Raw genomic sequence first — 22,635 nt, 5'->3', positions numbered from 1 at the left:
ACGACTGGATTTCCGGGTCCTACCTGACCCCATTAGATTTTCAGGTCCTGCAGCTTGTCGATCGAGCGCGAGAATGTCCTGGACGTTCGTTCACAGGTTGCGGCAGCACGAAATCCACCGCTCTTTCTCCAAGTGGACTGTGAACCCTCTAATCGTCTGGACATAATCGTTAATGATTTAATATCATGGCGTAGAAATTCATCTCGAAGAACTTCAGGTATGCCGCCAGTAATATATTCACGACAACTGTTTCCATCACGTCTCCTTCAAACCAACAGTGCACTTTATGTATCAAATCTTGAATTTGCGCACGGATTGGGTCATCCATGTTTAGTTTCCAGTCTTTAAGTGCATAAGTTTTAGATCTCTGAAATAAGTCTTGCGGCATCCATCTGTGCAACCACTCTGGTACCACTTGTCACGCTTGGGTCACAGATTTGCACAGAGACACAGAAGGTCGTAGAAAAAGAAGGATTTTTATTCAGACACTGCAAACACATGAGCTTAAACGTGCTCCATGACAAGTCAGAGATACAGTTCCGCTAGGAGCAGAGAGAGATAAAAGCAAACAATCAATTCCAAACTGACAGGCGCTGCAAGGCTTATAAGTCGGCGGAGTACCGCGAGGGCTTGTATTACGCTATAGTGCAAGGATAAGGAGCAATGTGAGGGTGTAGTCAGTGTTTCAGGGTTTGTGGTTTTCCCAGGGCGTCTGTATCTATTTGGGGTGCGATTAACCCTCCAGCTCACAATATATATATATATGTATATGTATATATATGTTTATATGTGTGTGGGTGTATATTGTAAAAGAATAGAAGCAAACAGCGTAAACAAAACAGTTCATATGCGCGACGCCCTTCAGAGGCATCGGCGGCCATTTTATAGGGGAGGAGCCGGAAGTGGAGGAATGCTGGGAAGGAACCGTGAGGGAGAATGGGACTGCTGACGTCAGGAAAGATGGAGGAGGAAGGGCGGAAGTGGACGTACTGCGGGAAGGCTATGATGGCGGAGCGTCTCTTTTCCTGGAAGACAAAGGAGAAAGGTTAGTACCCGCCACTCCCTGCCGGCGAACGTCTTTCGAAGCGGTTCAAGGTCCGTCCGCTGCCTCCTACTCGCATGCGTGACCCCCCCCCTCAGCCCAAGACTGTCAGGTCGGGCGGACCTAACCGAGAGGTCGTGGATGCGAGAGAGGGCATCGACATTGGCCTGAAGGCCGCCGCGGCGATAAGTGACCATGAACTTATACGGCTGTAAGTCCAGAAACCACCTGGTGACCCGCGGATTTGACTCTTTGTGGAGGGACATCCACTGAAGCGCAGCGTGATCAGTCACCAGAGTGAATTCGCGACCCAACAGGTAGTACCGGAGATAAGTCACGGCCCACTTAATGGCCAGGGCTTCCCTCTCCACTGCCGCGTACCTGGCCTCTCGGTCCAGCAGTTTCCGGCTTAGGTACATCACGGGGTGTTCAAAACCATCAACGCTTTGGCTCAACACGGCGCCCAGGCCTGTGTCCAAAGCGTCGGTCTGGAGGATAAAAGGCAGCCCAAAATCAGGGGTCCTTAATACAGGTGCCGACGTTAGGGCCTTTTTCAGGTCATTGAATGCGTGTTCCGCCATGTCGTTTCCTACCACATGCAGGGGAGCGCCCTTCTTTGTTAAATTAGTCAAGGGTGCTGCCCTTTCGGAGAAACGGGGTACAAACCGGCGGTAGTACCCCGCCAGAGCCAAGAAAGCCTGCACCTGTCTCTTGGTATTCGGACGGGGCCATTCCAGGATGTCTTTGACTTTGGAACTTTGGGATCTCAACTGTCCTCGTTCTACAAGGTAGCCTAAATACTTGGCCTCGATTAAGCCAAAAAAACAGTTACGGGGGTTATTGCAGAGGCCGGCCTTAGCCAGTGTCGCGTGGACAGCAGAGACCTGCAATAGATGCTCCTCCCAGGTGCCGGAATAGATGACAACGTCATCCAGGTAGGCGGCACTATAGGACTGGTGGGGCTTCAGCACTCTATCTACCAGACGATGAAAGGTCGCTGGGGCCCCGTGCAGCCCAAATGGGAGGAACTTGTATTGCCAATGTCCACTAGGGGTGCTAAAGGCCGTTTTTCTTTTGCAGATGCCGTTAAGGGAATTTGCCAATACCCTTCGTCATATCAAGAGTTGTCAAGCATCGAGCCGCACCCAGCCGCTCGAGTAGGTCGTCAATGCGGGGCATTGGGTAGGCGTCGAACTTGGAGGCCTGGTTTAGACGTCTAAAGTCATTGCAGAACCTCCAGGAGCCGTCCGGCTTGGAAAGGAGGACGATTGGGCTGGACCAACGGCTATGGCTTTCCTCGATAATGTCCATATCCAACATTCGTTGCACCTCCAGTTCCACTTCGGCGCGTTTTGCCTCCCGGACGATTACTCCGGGGTCCATGACTATATTGTGCGCAATCAGCGAGGTCCGGCCCGGTGACTCGCTCACTACTTTGGGGATGGCGTGGATAGCCTGGGTTATCTCTCACCGCTGTAAGGGTGTCAGCGCGTCACCGAGGTTAAGGGCAGACATGCTAGCGAAAAGGGAGAGGGATCTACGAGTGTCGGGAGGCTCGTCCCTGTCCTTCCAGGGTTTCAACAAATTGACATGGTAAATCTTCTCGCTTGCTCGACGATTAGGTTGCTTAACTAAATAGTCGACGAGCCCCTTTCTTACCTTAACCTTGTATGGCCCCTGCCAGTGAGCTAGCAACTTGGAGTGGGAGGTAGGAACGAGCACCATCACTCGATCCCTCGGGCAGAACTCCCGGAGGACGGAGTTGCGGTTGTAACACTGGGCCTGCGCACGAGTCACGTGGTCCTTTAGGAGCGGCCTGATTTTAGCGAGCCTGTCGCGCAGTTGCGCCACATACTCCAATATATTGGAGGAGGGAAGGGCCTCAGCCTCCCAGCCCTCTTTTAGTATGTCTAAAAGTCCCCGGGGTTGTCACCCGTACAATAATTCAAAAGGGGAGAAGCCCGTAGAGGCCTTGGGCACCTCCCAGTAGGCAAAATGCACGAGCGGTAGGAGCTGGTCCCAATTCCTGCCATCGGCGCTGACTACCTTGCAGAGCATCTGTTTAAGCGTCTGGTTAAAACGATCTACCAGCCCGTCTGTTTGGGGGTGGTAGACAGACATCTTCAGGTGCTTTATTCGCAGTAATTTGGCAACCTCCCTGAACGTATCTGAGGTGAAGGGAGTACCCTGGTCCGTGAGGACTTCTTTGGGGATACCCACTCTCGAAAATAGGTTGACTAATTTCCGTGCGATATTCTTGGTGTTAGGAGCGCAGGGGAACCGCCTCTGGGTATCGGGTTGCATAATCTACCATGACCAATATGTACTTGTGGCCACAGTTTGAGGGTTCCAGGGGTCCTACTAAGTCCACCCCTATTCGGTCAAACGGGATGTCTATCAGGGGTATTGGGACGAGGAGGCGTGGTCCCTCCTAGGAATCTGGCTAATCTGACATTCGGACAGGATTGACAGAAGCGCCGGACCTCCTCGTTGATCCCGGGCCAGTAAAAGCGGAGCTTGATTCTCTCCAATGTTTTCTCGGCCCCGAGGTGGGCGCCTAGGAGGTGAGCGTGAGCTAGTTCACATACCTCCCGCCGGAAGGTACGCGGCACTAGCAACAATTTCCGCACCTCACCCTCGTGGGTTTGCCACCCGATACAACAGATTATTCTCCAGCACAAAGAAGGGCTTGCGTGGCATGGAACCGTCAGCTTGTGAGCTGCCTGGAAGAACAATCGCATTCCGGGCAAACCGCAGGGAATCGTCATTCCACTGCTCCCTTTTAAACGAGGCAGGAGTGGACCGAAATTGGTGGTCCAAATTGCTCAGTGTGTTTTGTGAGCGGGTTGGCGGAAGTGTTCCCTGGCTCGTCCCTTCCCCGGTGGATGCTTCCGGGTCAGAGTCTGTCGCCTGAGAAACTTCCCCCGAAGTGCCTGCGCCATTGTGGCTTGCCTCAGAGCATGGCGTGGAGACCGCGGGAAGGGTGCCTCGCCCCCTCATAACCAGACCTAGTAAGGCCCCGGGAGCGGTGTTCATCTTACCGCTTTTCCTGTGCAACCAGTCTTGTCCCAAAATTACTGGATAGGGGGGATCGGGCAAAACCGCGACCGTCAAGTTGGAAACTTGCCCCTTCCATGTGATGTAACAGCGGGTGGAACGGTAAGACTTGGTCTCCCCATGCACACAAGTGACTTGCAAGTGCTGTGTAAGCCACTGTCGCGGTAATAGGTAACGGCGAGCGACAATTGTAATGTTGCTGCCGGAGTCAAATAGAGCTACCACCGAGTGCCCATTTAATAACACCACTCCCGTGTTTGGACTTACCAGCGGGTGCGACAGAGTACAGTACCTTTCGGCGGTGGCCCAGGTGCAGTCCATCGGCTCTGTTGGGGTGTTGAGGGGACAGGTCAGCAGTAGATGGCCGGTCTCGCCGCACTTGTAACAGTGCGGGGAGGCCAGCTTTTCTTTAGGCCTCTGCGGTGCTTCCGCAACGCGTCGAGAGGGCTCGGGGGTGGCTGCCTGTCCCTGTCGGTTCCCACGAACATGCCTTTCCGACCCCCCGGCTTGGTAGACCGTGAGCTGACGCTCCAGGACTTCCAGGAGGCCAGGCATGTCCTTGTATGGATGGTGCTGGACCTGCTGGGCGAGGGAGCTTGGCAAGGCATTTACCAGGCCCTCACAGGCCACCTGTTCTACAACCTTCCGGGCTTGGGGACCTTCGGGCCGTAACCAGCATCCCATTTTCCCCCAGAGGTCGAAGGCCTGTGCACGGGCCGGCTTTTCCGGGTCAAACTGCCAGCTCCGCCATTCGGTCGCCTGCTGGCCCGGCGTGATGCCGTAGCATGCCAGGATCTCCTGCTTTAGGAGGTCATAACTTGCGGCATCCTCCTCGGGGAGGTCGTAGTAAGACCACTGCGCGGGTCCCTTCAGGTAGGGCGCCAGAATGGACGCCCACTCAGACCGCTGCCACTCGTTCCGGGTGGCCGTCCGTTCGAAGATGCCCAGGTAGGACTCGATGTCATTCGCCTCTGTCATGGGCACCAGAGGCGGAGGCGTTGGATGAGGCGGATCGGGTCTTACCCTTCGGGCTTCTGCCAACCTGGCCTTCGTGTCCTCCAACTCGCGGGTGGTGGCGGCTTGCGCCTGCTGCAGGGCCAGGATCTGGGCATTCATTCCCTGCAGCACTGTATTAAGGTCCTGCCCTTCAGTCATCTCTCTCGGGCTGGAATCCTGCCAACTACGCCACTGTAAAAGAATAGAAGCAAACAGCGTAAAGGTTTGGGGTTTTCCGGCCCTGTATATTGCAGACAATCCACAATAATTTCAAAAAGAAAGCAGGTCAAAATATAAACAAAACAGTTAATATGCGCGACGCCCTTCAGAGGCGTCGGCGGCCATTTTATAGGGGAGGAGCCGGAAGTGGAGGAATGCTGGGAAGGGACCGTGAGGGAGGATGGGACTGCTGATGTCAGGAAAGATGGCGGAGGAAGGGCGGAAGTGGACATACTGCGGGTAGGCTATGATGGCGGAGCGTCTCTTTTCCTGGAAGACAAAGGAGAAAGGTTAGTACCCCGCCACTCCCTGCCGGCGAGCGTCTTTCGAAGCGGTTCAAGGTCCGTCCACGGCCTCCTACTTGCGCATGCGTGCCTATATATATATATATATATATATATATATATATATATGACAGCAATACTCATAACAGTGACAAAACAATTACAGTGACAATTATGTTACGTTGTTTTTAAAATGTTTCCTTTTCTTTTTCATTACTTCTTTAAAACACTATACTTCTCCGCTGCGAAGCACGGGTATTTTGCTAGTCTGTCATAAAGGAGAAGTTCAGAGAGATATAGCGTATGCTGTTTTCAAACAAGTTTTGTTTCGTCACTAATGTGGAAGAGCAACTTTTCTTATTTTGTAGGGTTTATCGAGTCTAATGAAGAAAGTCCATGGAGAATATTTACCAGGTGTAATGCCAGGACAAAAGAAACATAATTATTTCAGAAAGGGACTGGAAGAAAAATCATTTTCAAAGAGCAAAGCCAAATTTGAGAGCCCAGAAGTCAAAATAATCTGTTGTCAAGCCCTAACTCAAAGTAAATAAACAAAGCGCTAGGAACTTTTACCCAGGAAATAACTAAAAAAAATAAAATCATATGCATGCTTTCTGTAACGTTTATTCAGTCTTGGATACCGGCAAGGATGCTAACAGTTATACCATTGTGACAGCGCCGTCATGTGCCACATATACCTAGCGAATATTATGGACAAAATGGGAGCTCAAAAACAATAACTGCTTTATATGATATTTTAAATAAAAAAATAATACTCAGATACAACCTGCATGCTTTAAGTAAATATGAAAAAGAAAAATTAAAAACAAACTAATTTCATAACTCTAGATAAGCAACACAAACTGAAAGTTTTCAGAATTTGTTTAATGGCATTACCCAACATTTTCAAAATGGCACCAAAGTTAATTTTAAAACATTTTGCCCCCTCACTTTTGTCCAAAATTCAGTTATTTTTTTATTCTTGATCTGTTTTCAGAATCTGTTATGAAGAAATCTGCATTCATTTTCAAGGGAATTATGTTATGTATTAACATGTGTTTATGGGTTGTTACTTTTAAGTTATTATTATTGTTAATCAGCATATTTTCCACAGTATTTTCAGCAGCGAATATGCTGTATTCACCAGTGACCTTGTTCACTAAATGTTTTTCTGGAAATTTGCTGTTAAGACTGGCTGTGAAGAATATTTTTTACCCAGCACCCCATGATTCTTTATAAGGCCAGAGTGACATCACAGTGCTATAGCAGCTTTGCACAAAACTTTCACGCATATGTATTGTAAGACTGTCGCCGCTCTGCTTTGGGCATGTGGTATGTCACAACCCAACCAGTACAATAACCTTCCAGCCTGCATAAAAATTGGCAATATTTTCATTCAAGGGGTACATCAGTTGAGTATAATGAGAATATTATGAGTACTGCCACAACACCAATCCCTGTGTGCGGTGGTGCATGGCTAATTTGCGTGCATAATTAGCCATGTGCCACAGGACAAATCAAAACAAGCCTTAAAGGAGCCTTACCACTCCCCCAACTCTTGTCAGAAAACACAGAAAATCCTGTGAAATAATAATAACAAAAGATTACTACTTACAAGGCAGTTCTTTCTTCTTGAAAGACAGATATATGGGAAACATGACATTCCGGCTGTGCTGGGAGGTACGACTTCAAATAAAAGAATAAATCAGTCCCACACCTCTGCTTTGTTACCAGGTGAATATTTGCCATAAAAATTTTGTTTGTGGTTATTGTTCAATTGTCTTTTGTGGCACAGTGGTTAGCATTGCTGCCTGACAAAATAGATCACATTTCTGGCCAGAATAATAGGTCCAGTATAGTTCCCAGACACTTCCCTAGCCCTCAGAGACACTTTAAAGACCATTGCACCATTATAATCCACTCAAAAACTAGTTCAGTTTCTCCTTCCCCATTGACCTCAATGCATTTCACAGAGTTCAGTGAAGTTCAAGAACATTTTCTGTAGGGTTTGCTAATAACCAGTTATTAAGTGTCACATTTACTGTATATGCATTTTCTGTGCCTTCATTCCTTCTTCTTTGTTGGTGGACACTCTGGACGTAAGCCTTTTGATATATTTGTGGACATCTTGATTTGACAGCTCCCATTTTTTGGGGCCTGCTGTGGGTGAAGCCAGCTGATAGTATTTGAGGAATGGCTGAACTTAGATGATGCCTCCTTTGGACAGGTTAGTCAAGGTCCTGGACATCTCAACTTATTTTTGGAGGCCTCACAACCATTTTGCCTTTTTAAAGATTCCATTTCATGACACATTAATTGTATTTTCTGCAGAAGACCCCATTTGTTCTGACAGTTTAATGCCATCTCTCAGCATGTCTTTTACATTATCTTGTTCTTTTGCTTCTGGTTTTAGTTAAATGTTCTTCCTTCTTTTGTTTATGTTGTTTTTTGTAAATTCTTTGGTGATATTAGTTACTAAATACTTCATGCTGATTTCTTGTTGTTTGGTCATTTCTTGTTTCTTGATCATATTCTAATTTTCTTGTCTTACATTTATATTAATGTGTGTTATTTTGTTTGCCATTTTGCTGTCTATAAATTTAGAGGTACAGATGTTTGCCTATTCGTTTGTTCCTTACTTATTTTTGAGTGCCCTGTACTGATTTTTCTTTTACTAGAAATAAAACAAATATGTACATAAATAAATAAAAATGCCTTGTGGACATTAAGTTCTTTAATAAATTATTTAAATGGACAGAAACTAACAAAAATGGTACTCCTGTCAAATTATTTTTGAATGTTTTTAAATACAGTGGTGTGAAAAACTATTTGCCCCCTTCCTGATTTCTTATTCTTTTGCATGTTTATCACACAAAATGTTTCTGATCATCAAACACATTTAACCATTAGTCAAATATAACACAAGTAAACACAAAATGCAGTTTTAAACAATGGTTTTATTATTTAGGAGAAAAAAATCCAAACCTACATGGCCCTGTGTGAAAAAGTAATTGCCCCTTGTTAAAAATAACCTAACTGTGGTGTATCACACCTGAGTTCAATTTCCGTAGCCACCCCCAGGCCTGATTACTGCCACACCTGTTTCAATCAAGAAATCACTTAAATAGGAGCTGCCTGACAGAGAAGTAGACCAAAAGCACCTCAAAAGCTAGACATCATGCCAAGATCCAAAGAAATTCAGGAACAAATGAGAACAGAAGTAATTGAGATCTATCAGTCTGGTAAAGGTTATAAAGCCATTTCTAAAGCTTTGGGACTCCAGCGAACCACAGTGAGAGCCATTATCCACAAATGGCAAAAACATGGAACAGTGGTGAACCTTCCCAGGAGTGGCCGGCCGACCAAAATTACCCCAACAGCGCAGAGACAACTCATCCGAGAGGTCACAAAAGACCCCAGGACAACGTCTAAAGAACTGCAGGCCTCACTTGCCTCAATTAAGGTCAGTGTTCACGACTCCACCATAAGAAAGAGACTGGGCAAAAATGGCCTGCATGGCAGATTTCAAGACGCAAACCACTGTTAAGCAAAAGAATATTAGGGCTCGTCTCAATTTTGCTAAGAAACATCTCAATGATTGCCAAGACTTTTGGGAAAATACCTTGTGGACTGATGAGACAAAAGTTGAACTTTTGGAAGGCAAATGTCCCGTTACATCTGGCGTAAAAGGAACACAGCATTTCAGAAAAGAACATCATACCAACAGTAAAATATGGTGGTGGTAGTGTGATGGTCTGGGGTTGTTTTGCTGCTTCAGGACCTGGAAGGCTTGCTGTGATAGATGGAACCATGAATTCTACTGTCTACCAAAAATCCTGAAGGAGAATGTCCGGCCATCTGTTTGTCAACTCAAGCTGAAGCGATCTTGGGTGCTGCAACAGGACAATGACCCAAAACACACCAGCAAATCCACCTCTGAATGGCTGAAGAAAAACAAAATGAAGACTTTGGAGTGGCTAGTCAAAGTCCTGACCTGAATCCAATTGAGATGCTATGGCATGACCTTAAAAAGGCGCTTCATGCTAGAAAACCTCAAATAAAGCTGAATTACAACAATTCTGCAAAGATGAGTGGGCCAAAATTCCTCCAGAGCGCTGTAAAAGACTCATTGCAAGTTATTGCAAATGCTTGATTGCAGTTATTGCTGCTAAGGGTGGCCCAACCAGTTATTAGGTTCAGGGGGCAATTACTTTTTCACACAGGGCCATGTAGGTTTGGATTTTTTCTCCCTAAATAATAAAAACCATCATTTAAAAACTGCATTTTGTGTTTACTTGTATTATATTTGACTAATGGTTAAATGTGTTTGATGATCAGAAACATTTTGTGTGACAAACATGCAAAAGAATAAGAAATCAGGAAGGGGGCAAATAGTTTTTCACACCACTGTACATACTGTATTTTTCTTTTTCTTTAGTGCTATGTGGGGATTTGATTATTTTGGGCATGCCATTCTTCATGGTGTGTCAGATGACTGGCACTTTCACTTACTTGATCTTAGCTTTGGTTGGTTGAGGAGAGAATGGGAAAATGTGCAGCGAGAAGGGGGTTGTTGGTGTATTTTTTGCTTTCTTTCTTGAAGCACAAGGACTGTACTGTACTGAATTATTACTTAAGTGAGGATAGCTTTGACTGAACTTTGTTGCTGTACATGACTTGTTCTCTGGAATAAAAAAGATTAATTGATTTATGATTTTTTTGAGTCACAGGCAAAGTATATGTGGAATCTTTTGGTAATTGTATTGGTAAGATTGTTTCTAAAATGTATGTTTTGTTTCATTTTATCTGTATTAATTAACTATAAGCTCACACATAAGTGCTGTGAGAGTTGATTTGTACTAATAAATATGACTTTTACTGTATCATTATGTTGAATTACTTCTGTTCTTATTAACTGTTAGCTTTTGCACTTTTAGAAGGCATTTTAATTGAAGCTTCTTGACCTGTGACCTAGTCCCTGCTACTATTTTATCACAAGGTTAAGCATTGATAAGCGAACCTGTATAATCTGGTGTAGCAGAATCCAGACTCCAAGGGTCCTGTTCATCAGTAACTTGCAAGGACATGAAAAATGAAGCTAATTACATACTTCTGTAATTGACAAGGGTATTTAACAAGTGTAACCAGCAGTTGTAAGTCAGTGACTCCTTCCATGTATTGAGTGACTCTATGTGCATGTCAAAATAAAGATATTCTGCTCATCCTGAAGTGGCTCTGTGAATTTGATTTTGACAGTGCACACAAACAGGTAATGGCCACACATAATAGAACATGTGTCGTACAAACAGACATTGCATTGTACATTTTTGAACAAGTGCTAACAAGTGGGAGCTTGAACTTCTGTTATTTTCAAATGGAACCATGTGCCGCAGGAGAAAAATAATACTTAAAAAATAGCTGTTTTGATGAACTACCTGTACCAAATATTATGAAAGGCACTTAGCGAAATGCACTTTCAACATCCATACAGATCTCATTTTAGTTCATCATATTGCTACATTTTCCAAATATAATTCCACTTGTTCAAGGTCAAGTGTTCAAGGTGTACTTCATGTACTAGTCATTCCAATCTTCTGGTCTCTTAAGAGAACAGGCTGAACTGGAAAGATAATTTTCTTGGAAATAGTCACCCTGTCACCACCCCGATGTGAGCAATGTGTCATGATATCATACCTGGGCTCCTAAGATTAAATTATAGCTTATTTCAGTCATTTCCATCATTCCAGGCTCTTTTTCACCATATGCTTCAACATGCTTTAAGAATAGATGAACATTTAAATCAATAGTCCCTCTCTATTCATATACCTTAAATGCTATGCATAAACTCTTTAATTTTATGCTGCATGTTATTTTTTTAACTTTAAAGCAAAATGATCATGATATTATGGAAACAATCATTCTAAAAGTTCACAGAATGAGCACTATTTATTATTATACCAAGGCAATCCTTCTGTTACTATGAGCACAAATATATCTTAATACTTTCTCTATTTCAAATTCCTGTGTTCAGTGCTCATTAATGGAAAGCACTACCAAGCTTTTTAGTCTTTCATTTGCTCTTCTATTCAGAAAATATGATTTATTCATTTGTATCATCCTAAAATTATTTTCACAGCCAGAAATTTATAAATATCTTTTATTTATAAATATATTCTAAATATATGTTTAGAATTAAAGAAAGCATTTATGTATGTAGTCAAACACTTTAAGAAAGCATGCATATTGCTCACATTCATGTTAGATTTTGTTCCATACTTTTTGCAGAAAGCGGTTCTGCTGGCAGATCTCTTACGCTTGAGCCATTGCAGAGTGCCAGCAGAAGGAGCATATTGCTAAATATATTCCTTCTTGGAGTTAGTACATCAACTGATTTTTATATTGCACAGATATCATTGTCAAGTCATCTGTTCAAATCTGTAATGATCCTATCAAGCCTTGTCAAAAAGATGCTTTCAACAGTTGTTGGTTGTAGAATAGAATACCTCCCTGCTAGGATAATGGTGGTCTGATCCTGCTCTATAAAAGTCATCTTCTGATATTAGCAATGGGAGAGTGGTATTTAGAATTAACCTTTCTGCTACAATCCACAATGCAGACCACATACTGTTGGGTTCTTTTTCACAGTATTATTTCATGCAAGCTAAACAGCTCATGACAGCTGAAGATCCTATATACTGTTTTTTTCTTTTAGGATCACTTCAAATTGATAAAATTAATGGCAAATGTGGAGGCGTGATCTTATCTGACATTGTTACATGCTACAAACTGAAGGATCCACATAGTGTCAGATAAACATTTAATTTCTACTGGTACTTTTCCTGGAATAATTTCTTTTTGCATTTGTTTCACACTAGCATGCACAATTGAGCCATTAATAAAATGATATATACTCTATAGTAATGAGAAGAACTCATTAGCCATTTGAATATTTCTGACAATGTCCACAACAACATGGTTCAACCTGTTGCTATAGCACTGAACGTAGAACTTCTTCATGAAAATTGGGTTGAACTCCGGCTGCATCCCTACTCTTAACATGGGCACCATAATAACATTATCTATCTATCTACCTATCTATCTATCCATCCACTTGAAATGAAAATGTCCCAGTTGCTGCAATCCCTTTCGTAATTTTACTGTCTAATTATCCCATATTATTAAAAAGTTAATCCCAAATACTTTTGTGTGTGTATAGTATGTAGCATTTCGTGCATCTGTCAGTTTTCTTTTAACTATACAGGACCACCTAAAATTTTTCATATTTTATTGTTATACAACATTGAATCACAGTGCATTTAATTTGGCTTTTTTGACACTAATCAACAGAAAAAGTCTATTTAATATCAGCATGAAAATATCTCCCCAAAATGGTATATATTAATTACAATTATAAGACATAAAATAACTGATTGCATAGGTATTCAGGTATGGCGCACCTAAATCATCACTGGTACAGCTAACTTTCAAAGTCCCAAAAACAGTTCACCTGCTTGAGTCAAGGGGTTAAACTTGATTGTCATATAAATTTACCTTATCTGGAAGGTCCAAACTGCAGTGAGCACAAGTCAAGGGAAAGAAAAAACAAAATATGTAAGTCACTGAATATCTCTTGGAACAACCATTAAGAAATGGAGAGTGTATGGCACAGCTGTAAATCTGCCTAGAACAGACTGTCCACAAAAACAGAGTCATCAGTTAAAAAGGCGGTTAGTGAGGAAGGCCATCAAGAGAACTATGATAACTCTGAAGGAGTTACAAGTTGCAGTGATTCAAGGGAGAGGCTGTACATACAACATCTGTTGGCTTCCACAGTCACAGCATCATGGGAGAGTCACAAAAATAAAGCAACTGATAAAAATGAAGAGTTTGCCAGAAGGAAAAATGGGAAACTTTGAAGTAAGTTGCAAATTGGGTGTATGATTTAATGAGATCAAGGGCCACCTAGCTAAGCAAATGTTTGAACACTGCACACTATCAAAAATAGATATCATCCTCAGCATTAAGCCTGTTGGTAGCAGCATCATGCTGTATAGAGTTTTCTCTGAAACAGGCCCTGGGAGGGTAGAGAATAAAATAAATGCAGCAAAATAAAGGGAAATTCTGCAGGAAAATCTGATGTAGTCTTCAAGAACCCTTAGCCTTGGAAGAAGACATGTTTTACTTTAACACAACAAACCTGAATTTTGGTCTTGTCCATTTTGAGAGGTGGGCATTTGAGAGGGAACTCCACTAGCAGTGGTGTTATTTTACCTTTTTTTTTTTTACGATCATCCTGAGGTATCCTGTACTTACTTAACACAAGGGACTTTAATTAAAGTAAAGACAAGTATATACAAGCATGTGTTGCAATAAAAGGGTTCAGAAAGAAATGGAACAGACAGCTAAAGCTTCTAAAACTAAACATGCCTCAAGTTAAAGATCTCCAGGGACTTGAAACTGCAGTATCGGCTCTAGCTGAGAGTGAAAGTGGAAATGAAACTTCAAGTAAGTCAGGCTAGGAGAACATATCGTTTCCAGAAGGTTCACTGGAATTGAGTATGGCTTTACTATCCTCACTGTCAACTACCCCCCGTGAGTCAGTGGCACCGACTACTTCGCCTGCAGAGCATGGAGGAGGCTGAAACAAACAGTTTGAGCGAAAGGTAAGAATCAGCACAATGATTGCTGCAATAACTACTGCTCTCGGGGGAGGACATAAAAGATACAAGGAAAGATATAAAGGACATAAACAAGACAAATGAGAAGTTGCTTCAAGATATTAAAGACCAGAGGCCTCATGCATAACGGCTTGCAAAGAATTCACACTATAACATTGCATACAGACAAAAGCGGAAATGTACGTACGCACAAAAATATCCAGAAGCATAAATATGTGAGAATGCCAACTTCCACATTCGTCCGTTACATAAATCCCGGTCATCATGAAAAGTAACGTGCCTGCTGTCCTGCACCGTCTACACCCAAAATTACGCCTCTTTGAATATGCAAATAAATACTAAAGGCCCTTAACCTCAGCGTTCTGTAAAAAGGCAATGGCAAAAGAACTTGGGAAAATACAAAAATTTCAGCGAATTGCAAGTGGAGGCAAGGAAAAACGTACTGTTTGTTAGTTTAAACAGTGGTATAAACAACAAAAGGAAGTTAGTCGAGTGACACATAGTGTTGGAGAAACTCAAAACCTCAAGTTCACAAAGTCGCACAGTGCCCGAAATAAAAAAGATGTCAGATATCAAAATCGCCGTGAAAAGGCGAGTCGTAGCCCACCGTCTGAGTGTCATATGAAAGCTTATTAGGGTACAGAGAAAAAAAAATGGGCACACAGTGGGAAAAAACCACGAAATGTCAACCTTAACCTCTAAATTTCCACTTTAATCATGTAGTTTATTTTGTCATTAAAGTAGAACATCATAAACTTCATCTTAAAATTGTTTAATTTACTAGTTTCTCAAATCCCATCGTAACTAAAGTAGCACGTTAAATACTCTGTTTTGTATTTGGTCTTCTATGTGCTCTATGTGAGCGAATCACTACCTGCTTCTTAAACGGGCTTTCTCTTCCTCTGACAAGACACAGAATCCATTACATCCATGATATTACAGCTCTCTGAATAATTAAAATACTGAGATGTACACTTGATATCATTTTTATGATGATAGTAGTTAAAGCATGTTATTAAACATGGGAACACGGTGGCACAGTGATTGTTTATGCCTCACGCAAGATGCTTGCTGCACTGTGCATGACCTTCAATGAAATAATTTACTGCAGCAGTACTGTCTCTTTCAAATGTAATAACCCCTAATTCCTGTCCTTAATTTTCTTTCTCCAAATAATCAATCGCCACACAATCAGCTCTGTAATAGACGTTAAGCCATCTGTAAGCTTAGAATGGCGATTCTTCAAAACCTTTAAGGAACATTGAAATATTTTCGTAGTACAAGTTTAATCATTCCATTCATCTATCCTTTCCTTGTCACGCCAGCCCCAGCAAGAATAGAGCGCAAGGCAGGAACAATCCGTGAATGGAGCGCCAGCTCTTTGCTAGCGCTGCGGCACCATGTCCTCACATGTAGAATTATTAACAATATAGATTATTTAAATGAAGTTAAAGTTTTATCTGTATAATATAACAAACATATTTTGCTGCATTTCATCTTAAAAATGATATCGTCATCATATGTAAATGTGTGCTTTATAAAGTGGCTCAGGTTGTGCAATATTATAACTGTATCGCAAGTTTACAGTGAGTTAATTGTACTTATAAGTACAAACATTTCTACAAGGAACACTTGATGGACTGATTTAGTGTGTTTATAGTTCTTGGGATGAAACTGTTTCTGAACTGTGAGGAAAGGCTCTGAAGTGTTTGCCACATGAGAGCAGTTCAATAGACAGCATGGCTGAGGCAGCGTGTGCTTGATACTGTATTCCGATAATTCTCTTTCCAGTCAGCTGCTGTACAGCTGTGATTCCCCACTCAGATACAGTGATATAAATACTCCGAGTGGTGCAATGAGATTAATATGGAAAAAAATGATCCACTGTGGCAACCCATAACGGGAGCAGCTGAAAGAAGATGAAGAAGAAGAAAAAGGTGCAGTGAGAGTAACAACGCTAAAGCAGCTATGGTATTTAGAATAGTTTCTTCGTTTTGTGGACCATTATATTGTTACAGGTTAATTACAATCAGATGCATTAAACTAATAAACAGTATGCAGTTCATTTCAGTGTATTTGATAAAGCCGCGTCAGGGATGTGGGTCTAAAAAAGAAAGGGAAACCACACTGGAACAGTAGCACTGCTTTGACGCCGGGTGCCGCCAGTTTGCAAAACCGAGCCAAGTTGGAGCTACCGTGAAAATGTGTGTGACTTTGCGCCAAGTTTAGGTTGTATACATTGCGAATTCAACGTGGAAACATTCGTATGCAACATTTTTGTGCGTATGCACCGTTTATACATGAGGCCCAAGGAGAAATGTTTTAAGTAATCGTTTGAGGCAACCTGTAAAGGCATGCTAGAAAAAAATTAAGGAAAAAATAAAGGAAAATGTGAATAACTTTGAGAATAAATTTAGAGCACATGATGCTCAGCTTGAAGACGTTAAGCAAACATTTATGACTCATATTGAAATAGTTGAACAGCTGGCATCTACTGCTGATGAAAAAGCAACGGCTGCAAATTTTGAATGCAAAGTGCTTGGAGACAGACTAGTTGCATTGGAAGATGAATACAGAAGGAATAATATCAAAACTTAATGTCTACCTGAAAACCATAAAATTTCCAAACCCAGTGAAATTCATACCTAAACTATTCTCTAAAATAATTGAGAGGAGTTTAAATCAGACACCAAGATTTTGGCAGCTCACCACATGTGTGAATAGAATGCCTCAAAATCTAGAAGCCTTATTGTACATTTTGACAAATTATAATCTAAATTAAATATGGTGTCACTTCTCAGACTGAAAAGAGATTATATACAAAAATTGTAAAACTCATATTTTTCCTGATTTCTCACTTGCAACAGCTGCCAAACATGCCACATTTTAAACCATTAAACAGCCCTTATGCAGACCCGAAATTAGATACTGCCTCTTGCTCCCTGCTAATTGAGGCACGTTCTACATTTGTAGCTTTCCAAATGAAGCAGAAAAAGAACTAAGATAATCAATCCCAACATTTTTGAAATATGATTGTGAGTCACATTGTGTCCTGGCAAGACAAGGAAGATTATACAAGCAATTTGGTAAATTCGTAATGAGACTTTTGCTGTAATTATGCATTCTATTTTCTTGTTCTTTTAATTCAGTTTATAATTAAAAAATGATTATTATTATTATTTTCTTCTGAAGGGGGACTGTTTAACATCATATCCTTGGTTTACTGTATTAGGATTTTGGGACTGTTTAAAATTATATTCTAGGTTAAAAGTATTTGCACTGTATTGCTAATAGATATCTCTAGTTTAATCCATCTATTTAATCCAGCTGCTGTGGGACTTGTTTTGTTTCGGACATGCTCTGTCTCTATGTCAGAGGACTGGGACTTTGTGAAGTGTGATCTAGCCTCCATGGGGAGGCAATATGGTATGAGGAGGGAGAGAAAGACAGTAAGCTATTTGTAATCTATTCTTTTTACCCCCACAATTGTAAGTGCCAATACGATAATATGGCTTCATAGCAATAACTCCTGGCAAAACTGGAAATTAAGGCTAAAGCTATATTATGTTATAATGTACTACCTTCATTTAGAAGTACAAAATGTCAACAAAAGTTCAGAAGAAATGTCACTATGACCAAACAGTGAACTTTGTGAGCTGGAATGTCAAAGGTCTCAATCATGAATAAAAGAGAAAGAAAGTATTCTCTCAACAGGTCTAAATGCCAAGATAGTATTTTTACAAGAGACCCAATTATTAAGTAAGCATCAGTTTCGGTTGCAAAGATAATGGAAGGGCCAAATATCCCACTCCTGCTACACAAAGACAACTAGAGATGTGGGAATCTTAATACATAGAACAAATTCATTGGTAGTATAAGATGTACAGTAGTATCTGATTTTGTTAATTGTAAGATAATTTTAATAAATATCTACACACTCAATGTAGATGACAGAGACTCGTCCCAAACATTTTGCATCCATTCCTAATGTGAACACTCATACAATTATAATGGCCAGAGACTTTAACTGTGTTTTAAATCCAGACCTGGATAGATCTTCAGCTACAGGGGTGATAACATCTAACACTGCATAAACAATTATGCAGTTTGTAATTGACCATAACTTATCAGACCCTTGAAGATTTCTAAATCCAAACTCAACAGCATATTCCTTCTTCCTTCTCACCAATACATTATTGTTACTCAAGAATTGATTATTTCTTTATAGATAACAATTTTTTACCCACAATCAAATTTTGCAAATACGACGCTATTGTTATCTCCGACTATGTCCCTCTGATCATGGAGCTGAAATCATTATGCTCCACACACTTATCTCACAGCTGGAGTCTTAACTCCCTGTTTTTAGTTGACAAGAACTGTACAGAATTTATATCCAAGCAAACTGATTTTTCCAGAGACAAATACATCCTCAGAGGTCTGTGCACTAATACCCTGGGAAACTTCAAAGGCATTTTTAAGAGGACATATTATTTCATATATCTCCTACAAGAAAAAAAATCAGAAACCAAGAATGCATCAGAGTTAATAAATAAAATTACCAGAATAGATCAACAACACTAAAGGTTCCCAAATTAGGAACTTTACAGCAAAAGTCAGGCTTTGCAATCAGAACTCAACTTCTTGATAACAAAAGAAACGGAACAACTCACTTTTAAGTCATGACATCATTACTATGAACATGGAGAGAAGACTAATAAGAACTTAGCTCAGCAAATCCACAAGCAGGAGGTTTGCAATGCAATACCACTAATTACCAACACAGACCATAAAAATATAATGCACACATTTAGAGACTACTATAAGCCCTTATAGTCTACTTAGTTTAATGAAGCTAAGGGTGCTTTCACACCTACAGCATTTGGTGTGCACCAAACGTGTTTGGTCCCTTGGTTCGGTTCATTTGTGTTGATGTGAATGCAATCTCGGTACTTTGGTGCGCACCAAATCAATCGATCCGAGACCTGCCTGAAGGGGTGGTCTCAGACCGCTTTATCCGCTCTACTTTGGTACGGTTCGTCTGGTGTGAAAGCAACCAAACCAAATCTGACGAAATGGTATAGTTTAATGCACTTTGGGTATAAGAGATACGGGGTTGTGGGTAAAATTCTTTTCACTTCCTGTTGACTCCATTAAATTTTTCAAGCTATCAACTCGCAATGAAATCAAACCACGGAGAAACATGGAGTGCCGAAGAAATTAAGTGCCTCATAGATATATGGTCGGATGAGCATATCCAAAAGCAACTGTCCACGACACATAAAAACAGCTGCATTTACGCGCTGTTCAGTACGCAGCTAAGGGAGAAAGGCTATCCTCGGACAGTTGAAAAATGCCGTATTAAGACAAAAATTATATTAAATATAGCCTGTCTAAATCTTGTGTTTTGGTGTTTTAGCCATGGCTGGAGAATGTCACAGAGATAATCAAAACTGGATCTGCACATCCGGAAGTTGGATAGCCATTCTTTGTCTGTCCAGGTGTTGTAAATGTGAGACCACCAGCAATCACTCCGTGCATATGCCCATATGCTCGTATAGAACAGAAAAAAATATTGGGAATCTGTTATGTTTTGATAATCTTTAACTTTGATAATCATTTAAGTAAAAAGTCATAGACTACCTGATTGACAAAGGAATCATTGGTACAGTTATAGACTTTATCTCGCCAAATATTAATTCTCAAAAAATTGTTATAGTAGCCTAGGTAATGTCATGCAATGTCACTATGCAATTTGGAGAACTGTATAGATAATATAAACAATATCACGTTTGAATGTATATCATGACAAAACTTGCCATTTGTATGACAATTTCATAACAAGCCTATGCCTCTCTGTATTCACATTAAAGATGAAAAATGTGTGGCTGGACTGGTTTGATAGGCCAACGGATTACCTGATGGATCTGCAGGAAGATCGCCGGCTAATAACAAAATGATCATTTAGGAGGAGGGCACATCTCTCAATAAACCAGGAAGCTGGTTTGGAGTCGCAGCCGTGAATCGTGTTCGAAATTAATTATCTGAAAATAATGATTTGCACGTACAATGTAGTGCGTGAGGACCAGCGCCATGGGCGCAAAGCAAAGCTGTTCCTCCATGATTATTGAAAGTGGCACGATTTTCTGAAAATAGTCTGTTTCTGGTGCCGGGCTTCGCAGTCTATTTTGGTTTGTTTAGAACTCGGCATATGTGAAAGCAAACCGTACCCACGTCTGTTTACTACATTGTAACATTTTTCTGACTGACTAAAGCAATCGAACTATAGGTGTGAAAGCACCCTAAGACACAATCTAATGCGTTTTTTGATGCATTACAGATAACCACAACTAGATACTCTCAGCACAGAGGAATTGGATAAACCTGAAACTCTCAGAATTACTAGACACTATAAACTCACTTCAGAGTGGGAAAGCAGCAGGCCCTGATAGCTATACTGCCGAATTTTATAAAATATTTTCACTTAAGTTAGTTCCCTTTTATTATTAGTAACTTTTATACAAGCCAGAGACAATAAAATTCTGCCTCAAACTTTTCGCCAAGCATTAATTACTGTCTTTTCTAAGAAAAATAAGGACTTATTATAATGTGCATCATACAGACCAATCTCACTTCTGAATAATGGTGTTGAGATACTCTCCAAAGTGCTTGTTAGAAGGATTGAGAAAGTGGATTTATTAAAGGCAATCACTTAGTTTCCAAACTTCGCCACCTGTTTAATGTAATATATTCACCCACAAAGTCTAACACCCTGGAGATCTTATTATCTCTGGATGCATAAAAATCATTCAATATGGTTGAATGGGACTACCTATTTACTACATTGCACAAATTTGTGTTTGGCCCAAGCATATCTGCATGGATCAAACTACTGTATGCCAGTCCAGAAACTTTAGTTCGTATTAACAACATTATTTCAGACTACTTCAAACTGCAATGTGCTACTAGACAAGAATGCCCCTTGTCACCACTGCTTTTTGCAATTGCCATTGGCAATTCACTTTCAAAATGCTTCTGAGATAAAGGGGATTATCAGAGAAGGACTAGAACACAAAATACCACTATATGCAGATGATATGGTACTGTAAATATCAGATCCACAAAATACTGTACCTGCAATCTTAATAGCACTAAGAGAATTTTAAAAGATATCTGGCCTCAAAATTATTTTGTATAAAAGTGTGCTTTTTCCAGTGAACTATCTAGCATACAATATTAGGTTGGACGCCTTTCATTTTATCATTGCAGATCAGTTTAAATACCTAGGGTTAAACATCACAAGTAAACATAAAGCTCTTTATCAACAAAATTTTGCATGGAAAAACCTAAACAAGACATGCATAGATGGTCTACCCTCCATCTCACTTTAGCAGGGAGAATTAACAATGTCAAGATGAATATTCTTCCTAAGCTTCTTTTTCTATTTCAAAGCATCCCTATACAGTATACATTAACAAATCATTGACCTAAAGCAGAAGGTGGCATGGCTCTACCTAACTTTCAATTTTATTATTGGGCAGCAAATATACAAGCTATAAAAGCGTGGACATTGACACAAATAGATGAACATACACAGGTTTAGTCCACAATAGAAATAAAATCATGCAGTACTTATTTATATTACTTGCTTTGTGTCGCAGTAAATACAAGTTATCATCAATATACTAACAACTTAATTGTGTTGCATTCACTCAGAATATGCAGCTAATGTAGAAAGCACTTCAAGTTAGAGAAGCTTTTATCTGTGGCACCTCTACACAATACCCACCTTTTTCCACCCTCTCAAACTTTCACAGTTTTTAATGTTTGGAAAATGTATGGGATTAAATGATTTATAGATTTATACATAGATTATGTCTTTGCATCCTACGAACAATTAATCTCCAAATGTAACTTCTCATTAACACAATTTTTCCATTATTTCCAAATTAGAAACTCAGATTAGAAACTCTATAATATATAAAAACATTTTAAAGTCCCTTCCTTTCAGATATCCCAGAGTGCAGTGGGAAAAGGATCTTTTTCTCAACATTTCAGAAGAGGTAGGGAAAGCAGCCATGCACAGAATTCACTTGAGCTCCATATGCTCATATCATTCAATTATTCAACACAAAATCTTTTATCAAGCAGATATATTTCGTTTAAAATTATACAAAATGTTTCCTGGGCAAGATTCAACCTACACATGTTGCAGTCAAGCTTCAGCCTCATTGAGCCATATGTTTTAGGCATGCACCAAATTAACATCATTCTGTACCAAAATGTTCAATTCCTATCTGAGAACCTTGGTGTCACAATCCCTGCTAATCCATTAACAGCTGTGTTTGGTGGACTCTCA

The sequence above is a fragment of the Polypterus senegalus genome, chromosome 2, assembly GCF_016835505.1.
Source record: "Polypterus senegalus isolate Bchr_013 chromosome 2, ASM1683550v1, whole genome shotgun sequence".
Lineage (NCBI taxonomy): Eukaryota > Metazoa > Chordata > Cladistia > Polypteriformes > Polypteridae > Polypterus > Polypterus senegalus.
Note: the sequence above shows the minus strand (reverse complement) of the source record.